At 39.9% G+C, this 20,642-nt stretch overlaps 1 protein-coding gene across 1 annotated transcript in view; it reads left to right on the forward strand.

Annotated features, from left to right (window-relative positions):
• Positions 1–20,642, forward strand: part of LOC105476543 (zinc finger matrin-type protein 4) — a 233,791-nt gene that overhangs the window by 204,940 nt on the left and 8,209 nt on the right. The gene's annotated exons all lie outside the window — the stretch shown is intronic.

Below are 20,642 nucleotides of genomic sequence, written 5' to 3' on the forward strand. Positions count from 1 at the left end.
CAGGCAGTTGTCAGAACCAGAGCCTAATGGTAGATGTCACTCAAAGCCTTTAGGGTGGCTGAGCTCAGCAGACCTGGCTGTCGTAAGACCCCTAAATACCATTTCAGGTGCTCATTCTATCACCCTGGCTCCTTCTGATGAAGTATTGCAGCAGCTTGCATCTGCTGAAGAGCTGTGTGTATTCTGCAAGATGTTGTCTATCATGCCTAATGTGTATTACATAAGATGTGATATCTATTCTGTTTTCTAGATTCCGTCTGCAATTAGAGTGGATCATGCATGCTGTGTTATGTGTAATAGAGAGGTCCCCTACCAATGTCTGTATAATGCAGGACATCATCCCTTTTTTACCTTGGCAGGAGAGGGTGGGAGGAAAGGAAAGGAAAACTGTAATCTTTAAAACTACTTTAGTGTGCCAAGAACTGATTTTTTTTTTTTTTTCTGAGATTACATTCTCAGCATCTTTGCAGGGGACCCTGTGATTCATCTTGCAGGCGATCCTGTGATTCAAGCCTATTAACTTTCACAAGTAAAACCTTAAATATTGAAAACTGATTATTTGACCTTCTAGTTGCTTAACTAAAATAAATTCTTCGGCGGTCTATCACATCATGAAACTAAAATACTCTTATAATGTAATCAAGATAAACTATTTGGACAAGATTTATGTTGTGGCAGAAACGTGACCGAACAGGTTATAATCCAGAGAAGCTGGGGGCATATTTCATGGTGCCTACTCTTTCCACGCAATTAAAATTTAGCAGTACATTTTTTCTGCTGTCTAATGAATCATGCATAAACTGTAGGTGTAATTATTTTGTAAATGGTGTTTTGGAAACTGGAGAGAGTCTGAAACAATGCTTGGCTTTTATTCTTACCACTGTTTTTCTTAAGAAAAATGTACTCTTTTACCTAGAGAATCGCAAGGAATCATTTTACTATATTTTTCTAGTTAGTTTAAACAACATTGTTTTTTTAAAGGTGGCTGTGACATTCAGGCATAGGATGAGGTTGCAAAACACATGAAATCTGGAGACAAACTCTGTATGTTTGGGGGCACAGGTTGTGTATCAACCTTTGACAAGCAGCCAGTCAATTGAAACTCCTGATTCTTGCTCCCTTAAAGGTTGCATATTCATCTTGTAACCTACTCCCCATCAAATCTCTTAAAATAGACATCTCAAAAAAAAGTCACTGGAAAATTTTTACCTGTTTTCCATGAATTAATAACCAGCCCATTTGTTCTCTCTGTTGAAGCAGAATATTTCTGTTAACTTAAATTTTGGAGGTAATGATGGAAGAGGAGAAGGTGTGTGTTTGCTTATCACATCAATTAGCAAATGGGAGAGTTATTCTTTCTGCAAAAAAAAAAAAAAAAAAAAAAAAAAAAAAGTCGCCACATGGTAAAACTAGTTCTTCATGAATTTAAATACAGTTTCAAGACAACAGAGCATCCAGCTGTTTTCCTGAATTCAAACACCCTCAGACCTGGGAAATGGAACTTGAGGGTAATTTGTTAGCCGTCATCAATATATTCCACAGGAAAAGGAAAAAACAAAGTGCAGCCTTTACTTGATGGCTTAGTCTTGGCTGTTCATGGGACTGGCTCAGCCCTCCCTGTTGCAGAAACCAGGTTGCTGGATAGGCAAGAAGGGAATGAATAGGGTGTGGTGCACCGAAAGCTATGGCTCAGGTTGGTCCTGACTTGTGCCAGTACCCCCTTCACACCCAGCTCATACCCCCTTCTGCAGTATGCCTTCCCATCCATTCCACTCTGAAGCTGCTTTGAGCAGAAACGATCTTGGAAAGTGGCAGCACCAGACAGATGAGAGGGCCTAGGAAGCTAAACTGGCTCCTGGCTTGGGTTGGTGTCAACCCAACTGTTGGCGGGGAGCAGAGAAAGCAAGGCCTCCTACTAGAGGGAGCAAGTAGTCAGACATGAGGCAGATTGGTTAATAGGAGAAAAGACATGCAAATGTATGCAATATGTATACATGACAGCCTTCAGAATGAAGACCCAAATGCAGTAGAAATTGGCCATTTTTATGGTTACTTCAGCAAAGTAAGGGCAGCCATGTAGAAATATGATAGCACAAAAAGGGAATGATCTAACGCTGTTGGACAGAGTAGGGATACCCAGCAAGGCCTGTCTATCAAGAGTCCTTTTGGTCTCTCTGAGCAGCACTCCTAACTTCTGGGTGTGGGGCAGGACCCTCTCGGGAAAGGGGGTCTAATGTCCTACTCTCCAACACGGTTGATCAGATAATTTCTTTCTGGTCAGTTTTTACACAGAAAGGTGAGGGGAGTGAGGGGAAAATTAGAGTAATAGTTTTTAGGATTTTATGGCTGGCTTTGGGGAATAGGGGGTTATGGTTTCTATGACCTGCCTTGGAGAAGCAGGTTTCCAGGCTAGCCTTGGGGGAGAATGGAACAGGGAGACAGGAGGGTAGGAGAATGTCAGAGAAAAACTTCACTTCTGAAGCTGTTGCTCAGGCCTTCATTTTGAGATATTGTTTTCTGAGTCCCAACAGCAGGAGTAGTCTTTGTGGGGGTGTCCCCGGTTAAGGGTTGAAAGCCCGATAGGAAGATGGCACCAGCATCAGAGGCTCTGGGCCCAGGGAGCATGCAGATGAACCAACAGTGTGCTGGTGTTGGGAGAGCCTGGCAGATGGTAGCAAGGCCTGCTGCAGTCCTGGGTTCTAGGAAAGGATAGGCTGTGAAGACCGTGGCAGGACACCACCCTTTAATGCAAGCATGCTGGGCTGGAGACCACGCGTACGGAACGAAACAGCAACCTGAATTCTAGCCTTAGAGTATAAGGTAGAGGCTTCATCTCACGTTACTGCGAGTACAGGAGAAAGACCAGGGGGCAGTGGAAAAGCAAACCCACACTATGGCCTCCTGAACTATCAAGTACAGCTCCCTGAATGCAGTTCGGATGGCCATCCTCCCTTACTGCCTGCAGCCACACCCAGCAGCAGCTTCTGCAGGGCGTCACCTTCCACGTGGTGGCTGTCTTGTGCTCCTCTAGGAAATGCTCTGCCTAATTAACCAAGTTGGCTTGAAATTACTTCTAAACAAAAGGGAAAGAAAAAGAAGATAGAAAATCCAATCAACTGAATCAAGATGCAAGGGGACCATTCTGCTCAGGTATGCTGCCCCCACCCCTGTGAATAACAGGCTCTTGAACTGGGGTGATTTCTGTGTTGGAATAATAGAACTACAGCTCATTGCTTCTGCCAGCTACTTCGTCTGATGAGGGTGAGCAGTTGGGATCTGTGAATCCCTACCTTTCCACCCCATCAAGCTGCACTTTGATCAAGCATCTTCTGGGTCTCCTGCAGAATGAGTTGCAGCTTGAGTTGCCTTCTCCAGATGGGTGCATGTTTACTAGAATTTCTGAAATGCTTGGCAGAGCCGCTGGAATAACACTCATTCATTTGCATACTGTCTGTGGCTGCTTTTATGCAGCAATGGCAGAATTGAGTCGTTATAACAGGGATGATCCAGGCCACAAAGCCTAAAATATTTGCTCTGTGGTTCTTTACGTAAAAAGTTTGCTGACTCCTGATCTAGATACTGGATGATCTTGAGGAACATGCAACAAGGGGGCAATGGGTTTTTTATACAGAAACTCACAACAGGTGCTAGTGTGAGTTTCTGTATAAAATGGAAGCAGTCTTCCAGGCTGTGCACCAGTCGGGACCTGGGGAGGTGCCTGGGATAGGGACTGAAGAAAAGGATGTGACTGAGAGCAGGCTCATACCTGTAATTCCAACACTCTGGGAGGCTGAGGCTGGAGGACTGCTTGAGCCCAGGAATTTGATACCAGCCTGGGCAACGTAGTGAGACTCTTTCTCTACAAAAAATTAAAAATCAGCCAGGCATAGTGGCACATGCCTGTAGTCCAAGCTCCTTGGGAGGCTGAGGTGGGAGGATCCATTTAGCCTGGGAGGTTGATGCTGCAGTGAGCTGAGGTTGCACCACTGCACTCCATCCTGGGTGACAAAGTGAAACCCTGTCTTAGGGAAAACAAGAAAAAAGACCCTAGTCACTGGGCTTAGGGCACACTTTAATCCAGTATGATCTCATTTTAGCTTAACTAGTTATAGTTGCAAAAAAAACCTATTTCCAAAAAAATGACATTCTGAGATTCTAGGGGGACGTGAATTTGAGGGGACATTAACCCAGTATACGAGCAAACTCCAGTTAACTGACGGCAACCGGCAAAGATCATAGGCCCTGATTCTGTGCCTGCCAGCTCGTGATTTTCCTCCCCCAACCTCTTTTTTTTTTTTTTAATGATAAATCCGTATCAGCAAGATCTCATTCAAAATCCTGAAGAAAACATCATTTAACTATTCTCTTTAGAAACTTACTTTTGAAGAAAATATGAATGAGAGAAAATCTGACGTACAGAAAAGAATCCTTAAACTATAGTTATTCTCCATTTTCCACCATTCATCAAAGTGATTTTTAAGATTATGCATAATCGGAATGGTTAGGTTCTATCCAGCATTAATAAGAATATTCATCTGCGTCTATAGCAGAGACTTTGCTTATCAGACACCCATTTGCTTTTTATCTTCCCCAGACTTGGAATTGATTGTGTGTTAAGACCTGGCTACAAGACGGAAGAGAGCCATTCAACTGCATTAGATTTTGCATGAACAAGAAATAAGCCTTTATTGTAATACTTTGTGGTTGTATGGTATTACGGGAGAGTCCTATCCTGGTGGCTACATTATCCCTTAAAGTTATTGTTTCAGTTGTGAGCTTTTATGAACACATCTATCATTCACAGTAAAAATGGATATGAGTGCAATCTTTCATATAGTTCCCAGACATCATTAGTTTAACAGGTAATGACATCAAATTTAGCAATAACCTTTCTTTCATTTTTGACCCTTCAGAGTTTGAAGTGGCCCTAGGGTTATGTGTGTCTTCACTAACAAGGCTGGATGGATAGAGAACCATTCTGAGGTGTGCTCTGCAGGGACCACAGTTATTACCACCTTTATTCATGACTGCACTTCTGGGCACATAGTAGGCATTTAATTAATACTTGTTGGATGTGTAAAAATTGGAAGCATATATTAGAATAATGACAGGCAGTTAAGTGTCTATAGTTTTCTTTTCAAATTTAGTTACCTTGGTTATTTAAATTTTAGTCAAATATGATGGTAAAAAATAGTGGTTTTCCAGTTTAACAGGAAGTTGTCATCCCTATCCACTTGCTTGATCTTACAAAACTCTTTTCTTTGTAAAATAGATGCTACACAGAATACCAGAGGCCACAGACAGAGGCTATGAAGTCAGACCCAGTTTTAAATTCTGCTTATATCCATGGGAACGTTCACAGGTGGTTTTAACTCTTCAGCCCTCAATTTGTTATAAGTAAAGTGACAGAAACACATTACAGAATTATTATAGTAATGCAGAAGATGTAAGTAAAATACTATAGGGTCTGCCACACAATTCAGTGTGGAATAGATATATTTTTGTATGTAAATACATGCAAGTGTACGCATACACACAACTGATCCTCATTATTTGAGGATTCTGTATTTATGAATCCACTATGATTTATTTGTAACTCCAAATTAATTCTCCTGGCACTTTTGGGGTTATTCCCAGACATGTGTGGAATTGTGAAAAATGTGAGTCATGCCAAGTACACATTCCCAACTAAGGTTGAACATGGTGACATTCTGGCTTCATGTTTCCGCTGTCATTCTGTAAACAAGTCTCTCTCTCTCTCTCTCTTTTTGCAGTCTATGTAGTGTCACGTGTTTTGCACATTTTGTGCCTTTTGTTGGTGACTTTGCCATTTAAAATGTCCCCCAAGGGTAGTGCTGAAGGGCTAGCTAATGTTCCTAAGTACAAGAAGGCTGTGATGAACCTTACTGAGAAAATAAGCTTTGCTCAGACATGAGTTACAGTGCCATTGGTGGTGTGTTTAAAGTTAATGAACCAAACATTTATATTAAATCAGACATATTTAAGCAGAAACACACATACATCAAGGTTGTATCCTGACTGATCAAAATCTTGTAACCACAAGTTCCTAGGAACCTAACCCCAAATTTCTCCGGAGCAAATGTTCAGTATTTGCTATTTCAGTGTTCCTGGTAACTTTGTAAAACATAACTATCATGAATAACAAGAATAGACAACATTCATAGCAAAAGTACTTTCTATTCATTACATTTATATAAAATAAGTTTCAAAAAGTCTGTTTATTTCTCAACAATTAAATAAGAATATATAATATTTAAAAGATTCTGGGTGTGGTAAAACTATACCTAGATGAATAGACTGAATCTAGCTTAATAATGGAATCAGTAATTATAACTGATAATTGTAATTGTAAAGATATTATACAGATACAACACATGCATTGTTTGATTTAATCTTCATAAAAAGCATGATGTTTACAGTATTACTGTATCCGATTTACTGAGGAGGAAACTGAGACCCTGCAGGCTGAGTAACTTGCCTGATGTTATATTGTAAGACACAGAATTGCAAGTCAAACTGACCTTTTTTTTCATTTTCAGCAATACATAATGTTTCATAAAGTGATTTACTGATATTTGCTCATCTACTGAATAGAATATTTCAAAATCCAAGACTCTCATTAAGTGGATTGGTAGCAACAAAGACAGATATTTGTACACTTTAAATCAAGTATTTCTTATTTGCAGGAACAGTAAACAATGTAAGAAAAGGAACAGATAAGCAATGATCTCATTCATTGCATGTGTCGTAAGTGTGTTTATTGTATATTCCTCTTCTAAAATCTTGTTGGTTCTCTTCTTTTTTTCCTTATTTCTTGTTGAAAATTAGAGAGACAGAGCTTCAGAACTTTTACATAAATTTCCATGCCAGACAGAGAATTGCTTATTTAAGTTCTCTGTTGAATAAGTAAAGATCAGGGTATTCTAGATCTGCTTGAAAGTTACATAAATTCAAATTTTGAATAATATATTCACTCTAGGTTCAATCAGCACCTCATATCTGCATATAAGATTTTATACACCATAGCAGTTCTTTCATCTGAATCAGGTTATTTGGTTTGTGTGGCATAATCTGTCTGGATGCTTGTTTTAATAGATGCAAAGAATAGTTTGTCAAACAGGCAGATCTTAATAGTGGTGCATCTTCTTTTAAATTAGGAAAGCTGGCATGTTCTGAGGCATCATCGCTAGATCAGTGCATTTGTTCCAGTGATGTTTTTGGCTTTTCTAAGTGTATAAATGTAAGTAATAGATTCACAGAATTGCAGAGCTGGAAGGGGCTTAGTGATCGTTATTTTAGCCATCTCAGATACCTTGTGAGAAAACAAAAGCCCAGAGGGGTGAAATCATTTACTCAAGGTGATACAAGTGGCTGACAGCAAAGACACTGCTCTTGCAGTAATGCTGCCCTAGTGTCACTGACAGGAGAAACCATGCCAGTTAGTCCATGCCTATCCTACAGTGAGTAAGATTTAAATCCATTAGCAGTGTGAGGTAAGCTGAATTCTTTTGGCCATAATTTTTCTGCACTGGGTCATAGCAAGCTTGAGGCAATGATTAGATCAAGACTGCTGCGGTTTTTGTTTTATAGTTGATGGCTAATGAAACAAGAGATCAATGATTGGATAAAACTAAAGATTTTGACAAGGAGCCTACTGCCTGGGTGATTTTCACAAATCCTTTTCAATACCATAAACTCGCTTTTCTCTTTTGAGTGATCACATACTGGTATAAGACAGCTTATTATCTCGGCAGCTTTTATGATGTGGTTATACCTTTATTTCAGAAAATATTCTCTGACGTACTTTTATAAAGGAAAATAGTAGAACAATAAAATAATCAATTTCCTGTGTGTACTCTGAATCTGTCAACAGCAGACATGGTCAGGACTTGAAATTCATACACAAAATGCATTACTATTCAGAAAAAACTACAAGCAAAAGATTTTCTGGCAACAACTGCTGAATCATCTATTAAAGATAAGAACCCTAAAAGTGTCTAGTCTATGAAATTGAGAAGACACTCATAAAGTAAGCATCACACCTGAAATAATGGATAGTAAATGTCCCAAACTGTATTATCATTCTTTGAAATATCCCCACATTTTAAACATCAGCCTCAAAATTCTTGCTTAATGCTCAGTTTGGTTTCTTTAAGAATCAGATGTGATGGGTAGAAATTACTGCATGGCGTTTGAGTGCGATTAATATAACATCTTAAAATATTTTCTAAATTCATGTAAATTACTTCTGTTCTCTGACCCTGAAGGTTGATAAGAAGACTGGCCCCAGCCATTCACTGGGGTACCCTCTCCCTCTTTAGCGCCACTCAAAGGGCTCAGAGAAGTCTTGACCTATGGACTCTGGCTACTTTATGATCTCACCCAGGATACTGTTGTGTTCTCAGCCTCCACAGGCTGGAGATCCAGCCCTGGGGCTCCCTCAGAAGTGTATTTTAATCATCTGTTTTCTTCACTGGCCAAGTTTCCTCTGTTCCAACCTAGGCCACGGAAAAGAAGACCAAGGCCCCATGGGAGGCATTCCTAGGGAGGTCCCACTACCATGGACACACTGTTTTTAAGTTGCTCAGATCTCTATCAACAGTTACAACTCCCTTTTTTTCCTAGTCCCCAAGAAGTCAATTACTTTCCTGACACCAGGCATACTCCTCTCTGGCATTCAGATCCCTTTGCCTCTCAGACAACTCAACACAAATCCATTTGCTCATTCTCTCCCACAGGTGGGGAAAACCAGACTTCAGGGCCTAGCTACCATTTTGGAATGGAATGCAAAAATTCCTCTCATTTTAATGAAGTGAGCCCATAAGAAAATAATTTCTAATTTCTCAATAGGCTACTCTGCTATGTAAATTGTCACATGACACAGACACCTAGCATGTTCACTTACTGAAAACAGAAATATAAAATTTAATGTATTTTCCTCACTTTGCCAGCCTTCAGAGAAGTTGTTTCTTTTGTGCAGGATTTCCTGCTAAGTGATTTTCTTCAATTGTTTGTTGAGCACTCAGTAGTTTACGGTTCTAATTGTAAATCCACCTAAGGTTTATAAGTATATTTTGGCCATCTCGAGGTACCATGAATTGCAAATGGGAGATTAAAGAGGCCCAACCAAGTTTATTTTATTTCATTTTATTTTTATTTTTATTTTTATTTTTATCTTTTTGAGACAGAGTCTTGCCCTGTCACCCAGTCTGGAGTGCAGTGGTGCGATCTCAGTTCACTGCAACCTCCGCCTCCCAGGTTCAAGCAATCTCCTGCCTCAACCTCCCGAGCAGCTGGGATTACCAGGTGTGTGCCAATACATCCAGCTATTTTTTGTATTTTTAGTAGAGATGGGGTTTCACCATGTTGGCCAGGCTGGTCTTGAACTCCTGACCTTGTGATCCACCTGCTTCGGCCTCCCAAAGTGCTGGGATTGCAGGCATGAGCCACCGCCCCTGGCCTATTTTATTTTATTAAATTTGTTGTTGTTGCTCAGTTGCATTGAAGGACTAAGCAACGAAGATTTTGCAACTCTTTTTGGAGGCAGCAATTTTTCCTGGTAGTGGTACTGGCTGAATACATGATCTGGGCATTCTGAGTGCGATCCTCAAGACTTAGAAATCAGTAAGTCTTTGGAAGCCAGGGGTCCTCAGTCATCTGAAGGAAGGATTGCTGCTGCTCTTCTGTCACTTGTTGAGATCACTTAACTGAGAAGCAGGAGATGGGTGGAAGGCCTACCCGTGAATTCTTGCTGTGATTTTTTCTTGATTAGCGCAGACTGCCAATCATTAGCAGCTTCGTTTTGCATTTCACTCTGCAGAGCAGATGAAATCTTAATACCTGGCCCTTTCATTTTCAGTTAGCAAAACTAATATATCAAGAATGCCGATGAGAAGGTGAAGGAAGGATTCACTGTGGTATATGTGGTAAATGAACATTTAGTCCATCCTTTTTGATACAGAGGGAGGTTTTATTTGTAGTCAAAGTAAGTCAGAGAGAAAGAGGTCCATACATCTGATGAATCCTGATGATTTAATATTCAAATATCGTGCTTTTCTTTAAACAAAATGTTTCATCCGTAGTTCCATGATTCCAAGATTCCAAGAATCCAATTCATGAACCTAGAAGTTCATGAATCTTGAATTACCAACATGTTTTCTGTTTCCAGTAAGATTCTATTTAACTCTTTCTCATTGTCTGGTATGCTTTACCCAATATTTCCCCCTCCCCTATCAGGTATTAATAATCCTTAATTCTACTAACCTCCCAGAACCACCCTCTCTGGGACAGTCAGCATGCCTTCACATCAGGGACCAGCTCCCTTAAGTTCCCTCTTTTCTTGTTTCAAAGCTGTTTTTCAGCAGCTTTGGGAAACAGCTGGCCATCAGTCCAAATTCTGTCGCCTTCTGTGTGTCTCAAGTATCATTAAGTTACTCTTCAGAGCCCCGTCTTCTGGCTAAGTAAATCCACATCCTTTATCCTGCATCATACACTTTTCTTCCTCATATCATCTCTCTGGCTCTTATATATACTTTCTATTATTCTGTAAAACTTCCTGGATGACTTTGAAGGAATCTTTGCTGGCGTGTCAGCAAACTTACGACCAGCTACAGGAACATGCCACCACCATTGCACTAGCTTTTCTGACTCACTCTTACCAATCGCTCTTCCCGCCCCATGTTCTCCGCAGCCCAGCAATGTGGGACTGAGGAAAGAACACAGGGCAGCAGTTAGGGGGTCTGGGTTCTAGTCTTAGTTTTCTCTGTGGTCAAGATGCCGGCAAAGTAACTTTTGTCAAACAGACACTTTTAATCCTCACAACAAAGGTGTGAAATTGAACCACTGGCCCCATTTTATTTTAGGAAATATTCTCGCTGTAGGTCAAATAACCCACCAGAGTTGTGACTTGAATCTAGTTTTAGTTTTATTTCAAAATGATATTTCATGATATTATTTTCTTTGTACCTGTTGTTCTTATGATTTTTAAAAATTATTATTACTTTTTTTTTTTTAAATTTGTAGAGACAAGGACTTGCTCTGTTGCCCAAGCTGGAATGTAGTGGCACAACCACGGCTCACTGCAACTTCCTGGGGTAAAGGGAATCTCCTACCTCATTCTCCTGAGTAGCAGGGATTACAGATGTGCATTGCAATGCCAGGCTAATTTTTAATTTTTTTCATTGAGACATGGGTCTCACTCTGTTACCCAGGTTGGAGTACAGTGGCGTGATTGTAGCTCACTCAAGCCTTGAATTCCTGGGCTCAAGACTACCTCCTACCTCAGCTTCCCAAGTAGCTGGGGGTGCAGTCTCACTATGTTGTCCAGGCTGGTCTCGAATGCCTGGTTTCAAGCAATCTTCCCACCTCAGCGTCTCAAAGTGCTGGGATTACAGGTGTGAACCACCATGCCTCGCCTATGATTTTTTTTTTAAAGCACATAGACTTCTGTAGAATTAGTACATCTTAATAAAACAGTTCTGTAAAATTAGTTCAAAATATGTCTGTTTCAGACTTTAAGGTCCATGAGGTCATGGATGGCTCTCTGTACCTAAGGCAGGGCACAGTGCCAGAACAGAGTTGAATGAATGAAACATGACTATATGAATATTTGGTACGGCTGAGGTGCAAGTGAAGCCTATCCCTACGCTGTTGATCCAGTCTGAGGGTTCCCAGTCCTGTCTGCCCATTGGAGGTACCTGCAAAGCTTTAACATCTATCATGACTGGACCCCACCCCAAGCCATTCTGAGCTAAGTGGCCTAAGTGGGTCTGGGGTCCTTGAGTGTCTAAACATCCCCAAGGTGATTCTGACAGGAACCTAATCCAGTGCTTTCCTAATTTAATTTGCGTATGAGTCACTCAAGCCTCTTGCAAAATGCAGATTCTTATCCTGTGGTCCTGGTTGGGGCCTGAGATGGGCTTCTTTAATCAGCTGCCGAGTGCTGTGGATGGTCTTGATGGGTGGTGCACACTTGGAGTAGCAGGTTTTAAAGCAGCTACGTCCTCAATGACTGTTAATGATACACTTGTCCTAAAAAATCCCTCAAAATAAATCATTCATATTTTCTCTCGTGTGCGCCCTTCCATCTGTGTCTGCGTGGCAATAATGAAGTATGCAATTTGTGACCAAGCCATAGTTAAATTAATGATTGTGGGTGACACATCTGAATAATTCAGGCTCTAAGTAGGCTTCTGCTCCCCCAGGACTGAATTTGCCTAAGGATTTTCCAACTTTTGTCTGCAAAGTCTTATCTACCCTAAAACTGACTTCCTCCTTTGCAGCGCTCCTTTGCCCATCAGCCTCATTGCTCAATTTGAGAAGCAGGGGTGTAGGGGTGTGGTCTTCAAGCCCTCAGGGACTAGGGTACCTTCTTGCTTTTATATTTGATACTCTGAATTCTTTCAGTCTTCGTGATGGGAGGGACTTGATATGATGGAGCAGAGTAGCCCCATCTACCTTACATCTGATCTCAAGAGTTCTAGAGTTGCTTTGAGATTTCATAGTCTGACTCAGAAAAGCAGTTCCCAAATGGCAGTTGAGATAAAGTGCTTTATTTCTAGATTAAATTAAAAGTGATACATGCAAAATATATGCATAGCTAATATTCATCATTTCAATATAAAACAGAGCCAATTTTCATAGCTTACAAACCATGGGTTATTAAGATCAATGTTATTTTTAGGGATATACACTTGAGGCAACTCAAAATGGAGGTTCAATAGAGAAACCATGAGGTCCCTTTCTTCAGGGGTGGGGATGGTAGCTGAAGAGCGGGTGTAGACACAGGCATTCCACTCACAGAATGGAACAGCACCAACTTCCCTAAATTCATTCTAAAGTCACAGCTCTATTCTAGCCCAGGACAAAAGGCCACCCTCTTTGTTTCTCTTCCTCTAAACTTAGCCTGCACTTTCTCTTTGCTGTGCCTCTGGCACTGATCACTTTTCTCATCTTTGAATTCTCTATAAATATTCATAGGATATAAGAAATGATCCAGGAAGCTGGCTCTCTAGTTGAATAGCTAATGCTGCCGGATAAGTAAATCATTCCCCAACCCTGAGCACGGGGTATGGATTAGGTGTCTGGGAAAGGCTGGTAGAATTAAAAGAACCAAAGCTGGTTTCAGTTCCCAGGGGTCAGTGCACCAGTCCTCCAGCTCCTATAGGATACTGCCTGTGATCCAAGGGATGCCTCCAGCTCAGTACTCCAAGAGCAGAACCTGCAATGGGCGTTGGGAGTGCCAGTGGGTCAACCGGTTCCTGTCAGGGAAGCCCACATTGTCCGTCTGGAACTCCATGTTAAATGTGGGGTTTGAGGTTTCCGAGGAAAGGCCATCGTCGTTTCTAGCAGTGCCCAGTTAGCAGAACATTGATTCTTCCTAAGCAATGCACAAAGAAGGAAGAAGCATGAAGTCGTAACTCTTAGTGTTGCTAAAATTTTACCCCAGTCTTAATGTCTCTGTATTTTTTCTTTTGCAATTCCCTGAGGTTGAAAGACATGCCTAATAGGTAAGTTTATTAAATAGCTAGGTCCAAACAACTTAAGTACTTATGTCCTAATAATTTAGTAGCCATCTGATCTTTTTTTTCTAAGACAAGATCTCCTCTGGTCCCAGGCTGGAATGCAGTGGCACAAATATGGCTCACTGTAGCCTTGACCTTATGGGCTAAAGCAATCCTCCCATCTCAGCCCCTCCCTGCCTAGCTGGGACTACAGGCACATGCCAGCATGCTCACCTAATTTTTGTATTTTCTGTAGAGACTTTTCCATGTTGCCCAGCATGGTTCCAAACTCCTGGGCTTGAGTGATCCACCCATTTCAGCCTCCTAAAGTTCTGGAATTACAGGCGTGAGTCACTGTGCCTGGTCTGAAATAATTATACCCATAAATTGAAAAAAAAAAACAGTATTTTTGCTTCCTTCCTAAATAACTGCACTAATGAATGTGTTTGCCTGGTGGGTACTGCATAACTTTAAAACCAAATTGGACCCTGACCCCTTTGTTTCTTGTTTCTCACTGAATGATTTGATTGACTGGTCATACACAGCAGTATCCAAAACCCAGCTTCACAGAAATCAAAATAATTAAAAGGAATGTAGCATCTAGGTTGAAACTGTGAGCTACCTTGAGTTAATGGTCCCTGTGGTGTCCAGCAGATGTTACTAGGCTTTTCTCAAAATGTTAAAATATCTCACAGATTTCCTATGACTTAGTTCCTTGTGTCATCATAGGACACCTCTGCACAGAGTTTGAGAACTGTGACCATAACTGGAGATTTTGACACTGAACTCAGGGAGTGTAGCACCTTGACTGAGTAGTGTTTGAAGATTTAATACCATGAATAAACTACAGGGAAATAACTGCTTTTCAGCTCCGTCCGGACAGAGTGGATGCTATCCTTGATTCCGGCATTCATCATTATACCTACAGGATGTCCTCAAGTAACAGCAGTTTATGTAAGAGAAGTGATTTCTTCTGTTATGTCAATTACTCAATGGAGAATAAGCTGCTCCCCTCATTCAAGAAGGGTTTATTTAACACCTATCATGTGCCAAACCCAGTTCTGGGTACCTGGAATCTATCAATAAACAAAGGATAAAAATTCTTGCCCTCATGGACCTTAGATTCTGGCCTCTTGATTTCAAGGTAAAGAGTGTGGAATATTACAGCCTTTGGATTATTTTGCCAAGCAACACAAGAAAGTCATAAAAGGACTTTTATCCCCTCTAAAGTTCTATTTAATGGCTTATTTTCAAAGATTAAAATTCTGCAGAAAACAGGCATACTTACGATATTTAGAACCTAATCAAGTGACTGAAACTAGAGGGAATTATTCTATATTAGTGAAAATCAATGATCTATGAATACTCTCTTAATGAAGACTGACAATATATGAATGCAGTGTGGGTAAAGAAGCAACTTCTGTTAATAGGCTGATTATACTTAGAAGGTTGATGTGTAATTGAATTGGACGGTCCCCTTAAGTCATCCTCATCTTTGTTTATGCTCAGGAAGTGTGAAACGGCATGTATTTTGAAACATTGGATATATTACAGTGCTTTTTAATTTCTTTTGTGGCATAAAATAAATAGTATGCGAATTTTTCTATCTCATGGTGCTAGGTAGCAGAATTCGCATCCAGACATATCATATGAGAAGAGAGGTGCTTCATTTTATCTAAATAATTAGAGCCATATTTGGATCTGTGATAACAGTGGGACAACTGCTTTTCTCAGGATCTTTTAGAGAAATCAGGGAAGCTGGTACTTTTACCTTATATTCTGACTGGGCCAGCCTTCCTCCAACTCATTTTCCCTCAAGTCTACAATAAATTAATAATAAAGCACTGCAAATAAAATCTTCTGAGATTTAAGACTGGGTTGTGGCACCACAAGTTCCCTAAGCAGTGTTTTTTAGACTTTGTACTAAAACAAGTTAACATAAAATGTGGCCTATATACAAATGGTAAAAAAAAAAAAAAAAATGTTTTCCATCTGCATCAGGGAGTATATATCCATGAGTACAAAGCAGATCACCCATATTCCACAACTCAGAAACAACTATTACTAAGATTTTTATCTACAGCCTTCTTGTCTATATAGTTTTATACATATACATAGTAATAGAAATAGTTATAGTTATATAAAGTTTTGCAGCTGTGTGTGTAAATGATTTTGTTGATATTAGACATATGAACCACATCTTTTAGTTTACATCCTATTCTGAACATTTCCCCAGGTCCCTAAATACTTTTCTAAAACATATCTTTTTTTTTTTATTGCTGTGTGTTTTTCAGAGTATAGATGACTATAATTTATTTAATCTATCACCTATTAGGAGTATCTAGCTTGTTTTTTTAACCCTGTAAAATAAGTTTAATGAAACTATCAAAGATTTAATGTTTAGCTCTCATATTTATCAAAACATAAAATTTCCCCCAAGTTGATATTAAAAGTCACCAGCACTTTTCTTCATGTATTTATCACATGTTCATTGAGCATTTACTATCTACACAAGAGGCCCAAGCCTCTGCCAGAGCTGCAAAAGAAATCTAAGTATGAGGCCTGACTTTGTGGTGGGCATGGAGGTGAGGTGCTTCCCTGCAGAGGAGGCTGGACCATGTGGTGACGGAACTACAGAACGACACTGACAGCTGCCTCTTAAGCCACTCACTGAATGATCTAACTTTACTATTGGTAGCATTTGCAAAAAAACAGTGATACTTGCTGAAGAAATACTACTGTCATTAATTTGATTTAGGGTAGGAAAAAAAGAAAGGCAGTTTATCATAGGGACTGGAAATCCACAAAAGTCTTTTTTAGAAAAAAATGCACATTTCCAAATAATCCCCACTGAGAGCAGATGTTGAAGCCTAGGAAATGTGTTTTGATTCTAGAATTAATCTGTCTGTTTATTTGGCCTATTGCTCTGTAGGCATTATTGGAAGCAAGTTGACATTGAAATATGGGGCTGGTCTTAGAGTCCAGAGATCTGGTCTTTACCACTTCCTCTCCTGCTTATTAATCAAGGGACTCTACACTCGTGGGTTCATCTCCCTGGGCTTCAAGCTGCCTTATTGACCAGACAAGATCTCTGAGTAACTTAAGAAAACACACAGAACAGATATAATAAACTGCATGATATCACACAACTGGGAAGAATTATTGTTGTAGATAAGAATGCCTTAGGTGAGAGAAACCACATACTTTAAAATGAATAAATTCTGGCTTTATTTCTCTATATCAAAAGCCCCCACATCCCTTGTGAGAATGAATTAAACTTCACTATCCTAGAGCCTAGAAAGCATTAAGCATGAGTGTAAAGGGAGAGAAAAGAGGAGAAAAGAAGGAAGGAAGGAAATAAAGAGCCAGGGGCTTGGGGAGGAAGCTTGATGAGGGATTTAGAAAGAGAGAGAGAGAGAGAGAAAGTGTGTGTGTGTGTGTGTGTGTGTGTGTGTGTGTGTATGTGTGTGTTAGACATGTTGAGAGAGAGAGAGAGGAGTGTAGGTTGCCAGCTTGAATGGCAGAGAACCCTGTGGCTCCTTGACAAACTGAAAGGGCCTAGAAGGCAGACAGGCAGGTGAGAATCTGTCTCACTGCTGGTGGTGTCACCCTCCTCCCCAGCTAATGATATCCACCTGGCGGTCTGACAGAACTTTGAGATCTGTCTGTGGATCTTGTCTTCTTGGTTGAAACACCTGCTCTCATATCTGGAACAGTTGTTCCCAAAGTCTTTACTATTTTCACAGGATGATGTTAAATCCAGTCTGTCCTCAGAAGCTGGGGTGACCAATTTCAGTTTGCCTAGGACTTTCCTCATTTTAGCCCCAAAAACCACAGGTCCTGGGAAACCCTCTCAGTCCCAGGAAAGCCAGGATGGTTGGGGCCATACCAAAAGCTGGAATTAGGGTTTGGATGCTGTGATAAACAAGTCTGAGTAAATGGTTTCCTGTTTGAAAGCAAATTTTCCCGAAGGATGTGCACTCTCTGCAACTTACAGAAATAGGCCACCCCAGAAAATAGAAGTTTGGGGCTTTTAATGACTTTTAATATATTTTAATATATTTAGTTTGAATTCAAAAGAAGGAGAGAGACTGTAGTATGTACGTACACTTTGACATGTTACCCTTCCACAATTTAGCCACCAGGACCTTGTCCTGTACTGGCTTATATTTATATTGACTGGCATGGGACCTAGCTACCTACGCTCTAAATGACACAATCTAGAAGAAACAAGAAAACTCTTGGTTACCATATTTCTTTACTCACTCATAGTGTAAAGAACATTTTATTCATTCTTTCATTTATTCATCAAAAGGCATGGAATTTACACTATGTGTCTGTTGCATGCAAAGTGCTGGTGCCGTGAAGAGTCAGGTTGTTGAATATGTTAGACAATTAGACAGTGTAGACAATTACAGAATGAGGAAATTTTCTGATGCAGACTGATATGGTTTGGCTGTGTCCCCACCCAAATCTCATCTTGAATTGTAGTTCCCATAATCCCCACTTGTTGTGAGAGGGAGGACCCAGTGGGAGGTAATTGAATCATGAGGGTAGTTGCCCCACGCTGCTGTTCTAGCGATAGTGAGTGAGTTCTCACAAGATCTGATGGCTTTATAAGGCGCTTTCCCCTCCTTTGCTCGACATTTCTCCTTCCTGTTGCCATGTAAAGAAGGATGTGTTTTTTTCCCCTTCTGCCATGATTGTAAGTTTCCTGAAGCCTCCCCAGCCCTGTGGAACTGTGAGTTAATGAAACCTCTTTCCTTTATAAATTACCCAGTCTCAGGTATGTCTTTATTAGGAGGGTGAGAACAGACTAATATAGAGACACACACAGGAGCTGTGGAAATATTTTTATCCTTAAATCAACTATGGTTATTATGCCTGGAAGAAATAAATATAAGATGAATATGCATATTATTTTAGATTATTACTCAAGACGACATATCCAGCAGGTGACAGATAGCTGCTGATAACATACTCCTTGACAAACCTTGTGCAAGGTCCTAAGAGTGATGTTGAAATTCATCCCATCATGAAGTGATTCTTAGAAATCAAGTGTTGAAAACTGACTTGCTCCAATTAGCTTAAGCCGTAGAGGATCTTGCACTGATTTTACCCACTCTGAATCCACCATAGATCCATGATCTTTTGTTCAAAATATTCGGGGCTGATTGTATTTTGCAAATCAGAAATGGTAAGATTTGGGATGTATAATAAGGCACAGATACCACTCACTGTGTTTACATGGAGATAGGACAGCAGCCCATGACCAAAGATATTAATCATTCTATTGCAATATGTGTGTATGTTTATACCAAAGGTAAAGACTATGAATCATCTCATGTGACTTCAGGTCAGGTTTTGATAATAAATGAATCTGAAAAACTTGAGTTTCAGGGGTTTTTGCATTTTTATGAATTGAAACAGGGAGTGTGAACATGTACTAGAAGAGTGCCAACACAAAAGTGTCTAATGGGAGCTTCCGTTCCAATTTCCCTTACACATACACACAGACGCACTTTCACACAGCCAAGGTTACAAGGTGGTATTTAAGAAATGCCAAATGAATTGTGCAGTGAGTAAATGCTTTATAAGCTTAGAGGAGGTAGATCTACTTCTCGCTTAGGTTATTGAGGCCCCACAAAGCATATGGGATTCAGGAGCATCTTGTAAGAGAGGTGCACAGCTATGTGGAGAGCCTGGTACAGGTCAGTGTACCATTTTGGTCATGGCCTTGAGCAAAGGCTGGTGGGATAACAGCTTAATGTTCTCTTGAGTTTCTTTATGGGGAAAGGAATCAGAATTTCCATCTAACTTTACCAATATTAATTTATAATGTTAGCTGCTATTTTAGAGACTCTTTTATGTTATGGTGAAATGGGAAAATTAATTGGGGTTTTAAAAAGGCGAGTAATTATTTCTCTCTCATGGATGATGTGATATTTTGGCTATTGCCTTCAGCAAAACTAGCTCCATTGCTGTTGGACGTTTTATGCTGCTTTTATGTGAAGATCTAAGAAAGCTTCATTTCATAGTTATTTTCAAAGAAAATGTGGCAATATTTAGATCATTTGTTCTCAACATTGGCCGTGCTTTGGAAACACGAATCAGGCTGTGGGAGGAGGGAGGTTTTAAAAACATCCTGATGCTTCCTTCCCACCCCCAGAGGTTTTGATACAATTGATCTGGGACACAGTCTGGACACAGAAATTTTTAAAGCCTGGTGAGTCTAATGTTGAAATTACTGATTTTGATTAATCGACTTTTGGTCGAATCTATATAAAGGGTAGGTAAAGTAAATAGTTAATTTTTTTTTTGCAATTAGAATAAAAACAAACTATGAAATCAAAATAAAAATTAACTACATGTCAACTAAAGTATTTTTAAAGCATGTTTTTAAACCAAAAGATAATCTTTCCCCACTCTTTGTTCGTTTTATTGGAAAAATACACTCTGCCAAAGAATGTAAGTGTTATGGTTCATGTACACACACAGATTTACCATTAAAACATGGAAACTACTCTCCTCCCACATAATTTCTATATTTGGCATTGAATCAAAGCTGTACAAGGGAGAGAGTTTCCACAATTTGTTCCGTCCACACCGTATGGGTTAGCTGCAAAGTATGTTAATTTTAAAAGGGATGGTGAGCCTAAATTTTTACCTTGAAGAAACCAGGGACATTAGAAGTTTGCCAAAGGTCACACAGCTCACTGATGGTGGAGCCCCACCCAACCAGAGTTCTGATTTTGATTCAAGGCTGTTTTTATGCTACTGCCTTTTCCTGCTTTTATAGGCACTAAGGGAACATAAGCTGGGTTGAAATGAGTGAAGACAGTTAAAACAGACACAAACAAACAAATAAAAAACTCCTTTAAACTTTCAGGTTATACACAAGATAGTAGAATTATTCAGAGGGAGAAGCTACAATACCAATGTAACATCACATTACTTTCTTACGTGCAAAATAAGATTATCTTATTTGATGAATATTCTATTGTGTCTCACTCCTACCAGGATATGGTGTAGAAGGTATCAATTGATAAAATCAACTGAAATGTTTTATAGGGCTTACTTTAAAGAAAAATAAATTATGCTTCAAGAGTCAACATTTAT

Source organism: Macaca nemestrina (genome assembly GCF_043159975.1).
Source record: "Macaca nemestrina isolate mMacNem1 chromosome 8 unlocalized genomic scaffold, mMacNem.hap1 SUPER_8_unloc_1, whole genome shotgun sequence".
Classification (NCBI taxonomy): domain Eukaryota; kingdom Metazoa; phylum Chordata; class Mammalia; order Primates; family Cercopithecidae; genus Macaca; species Macaca nemestrina.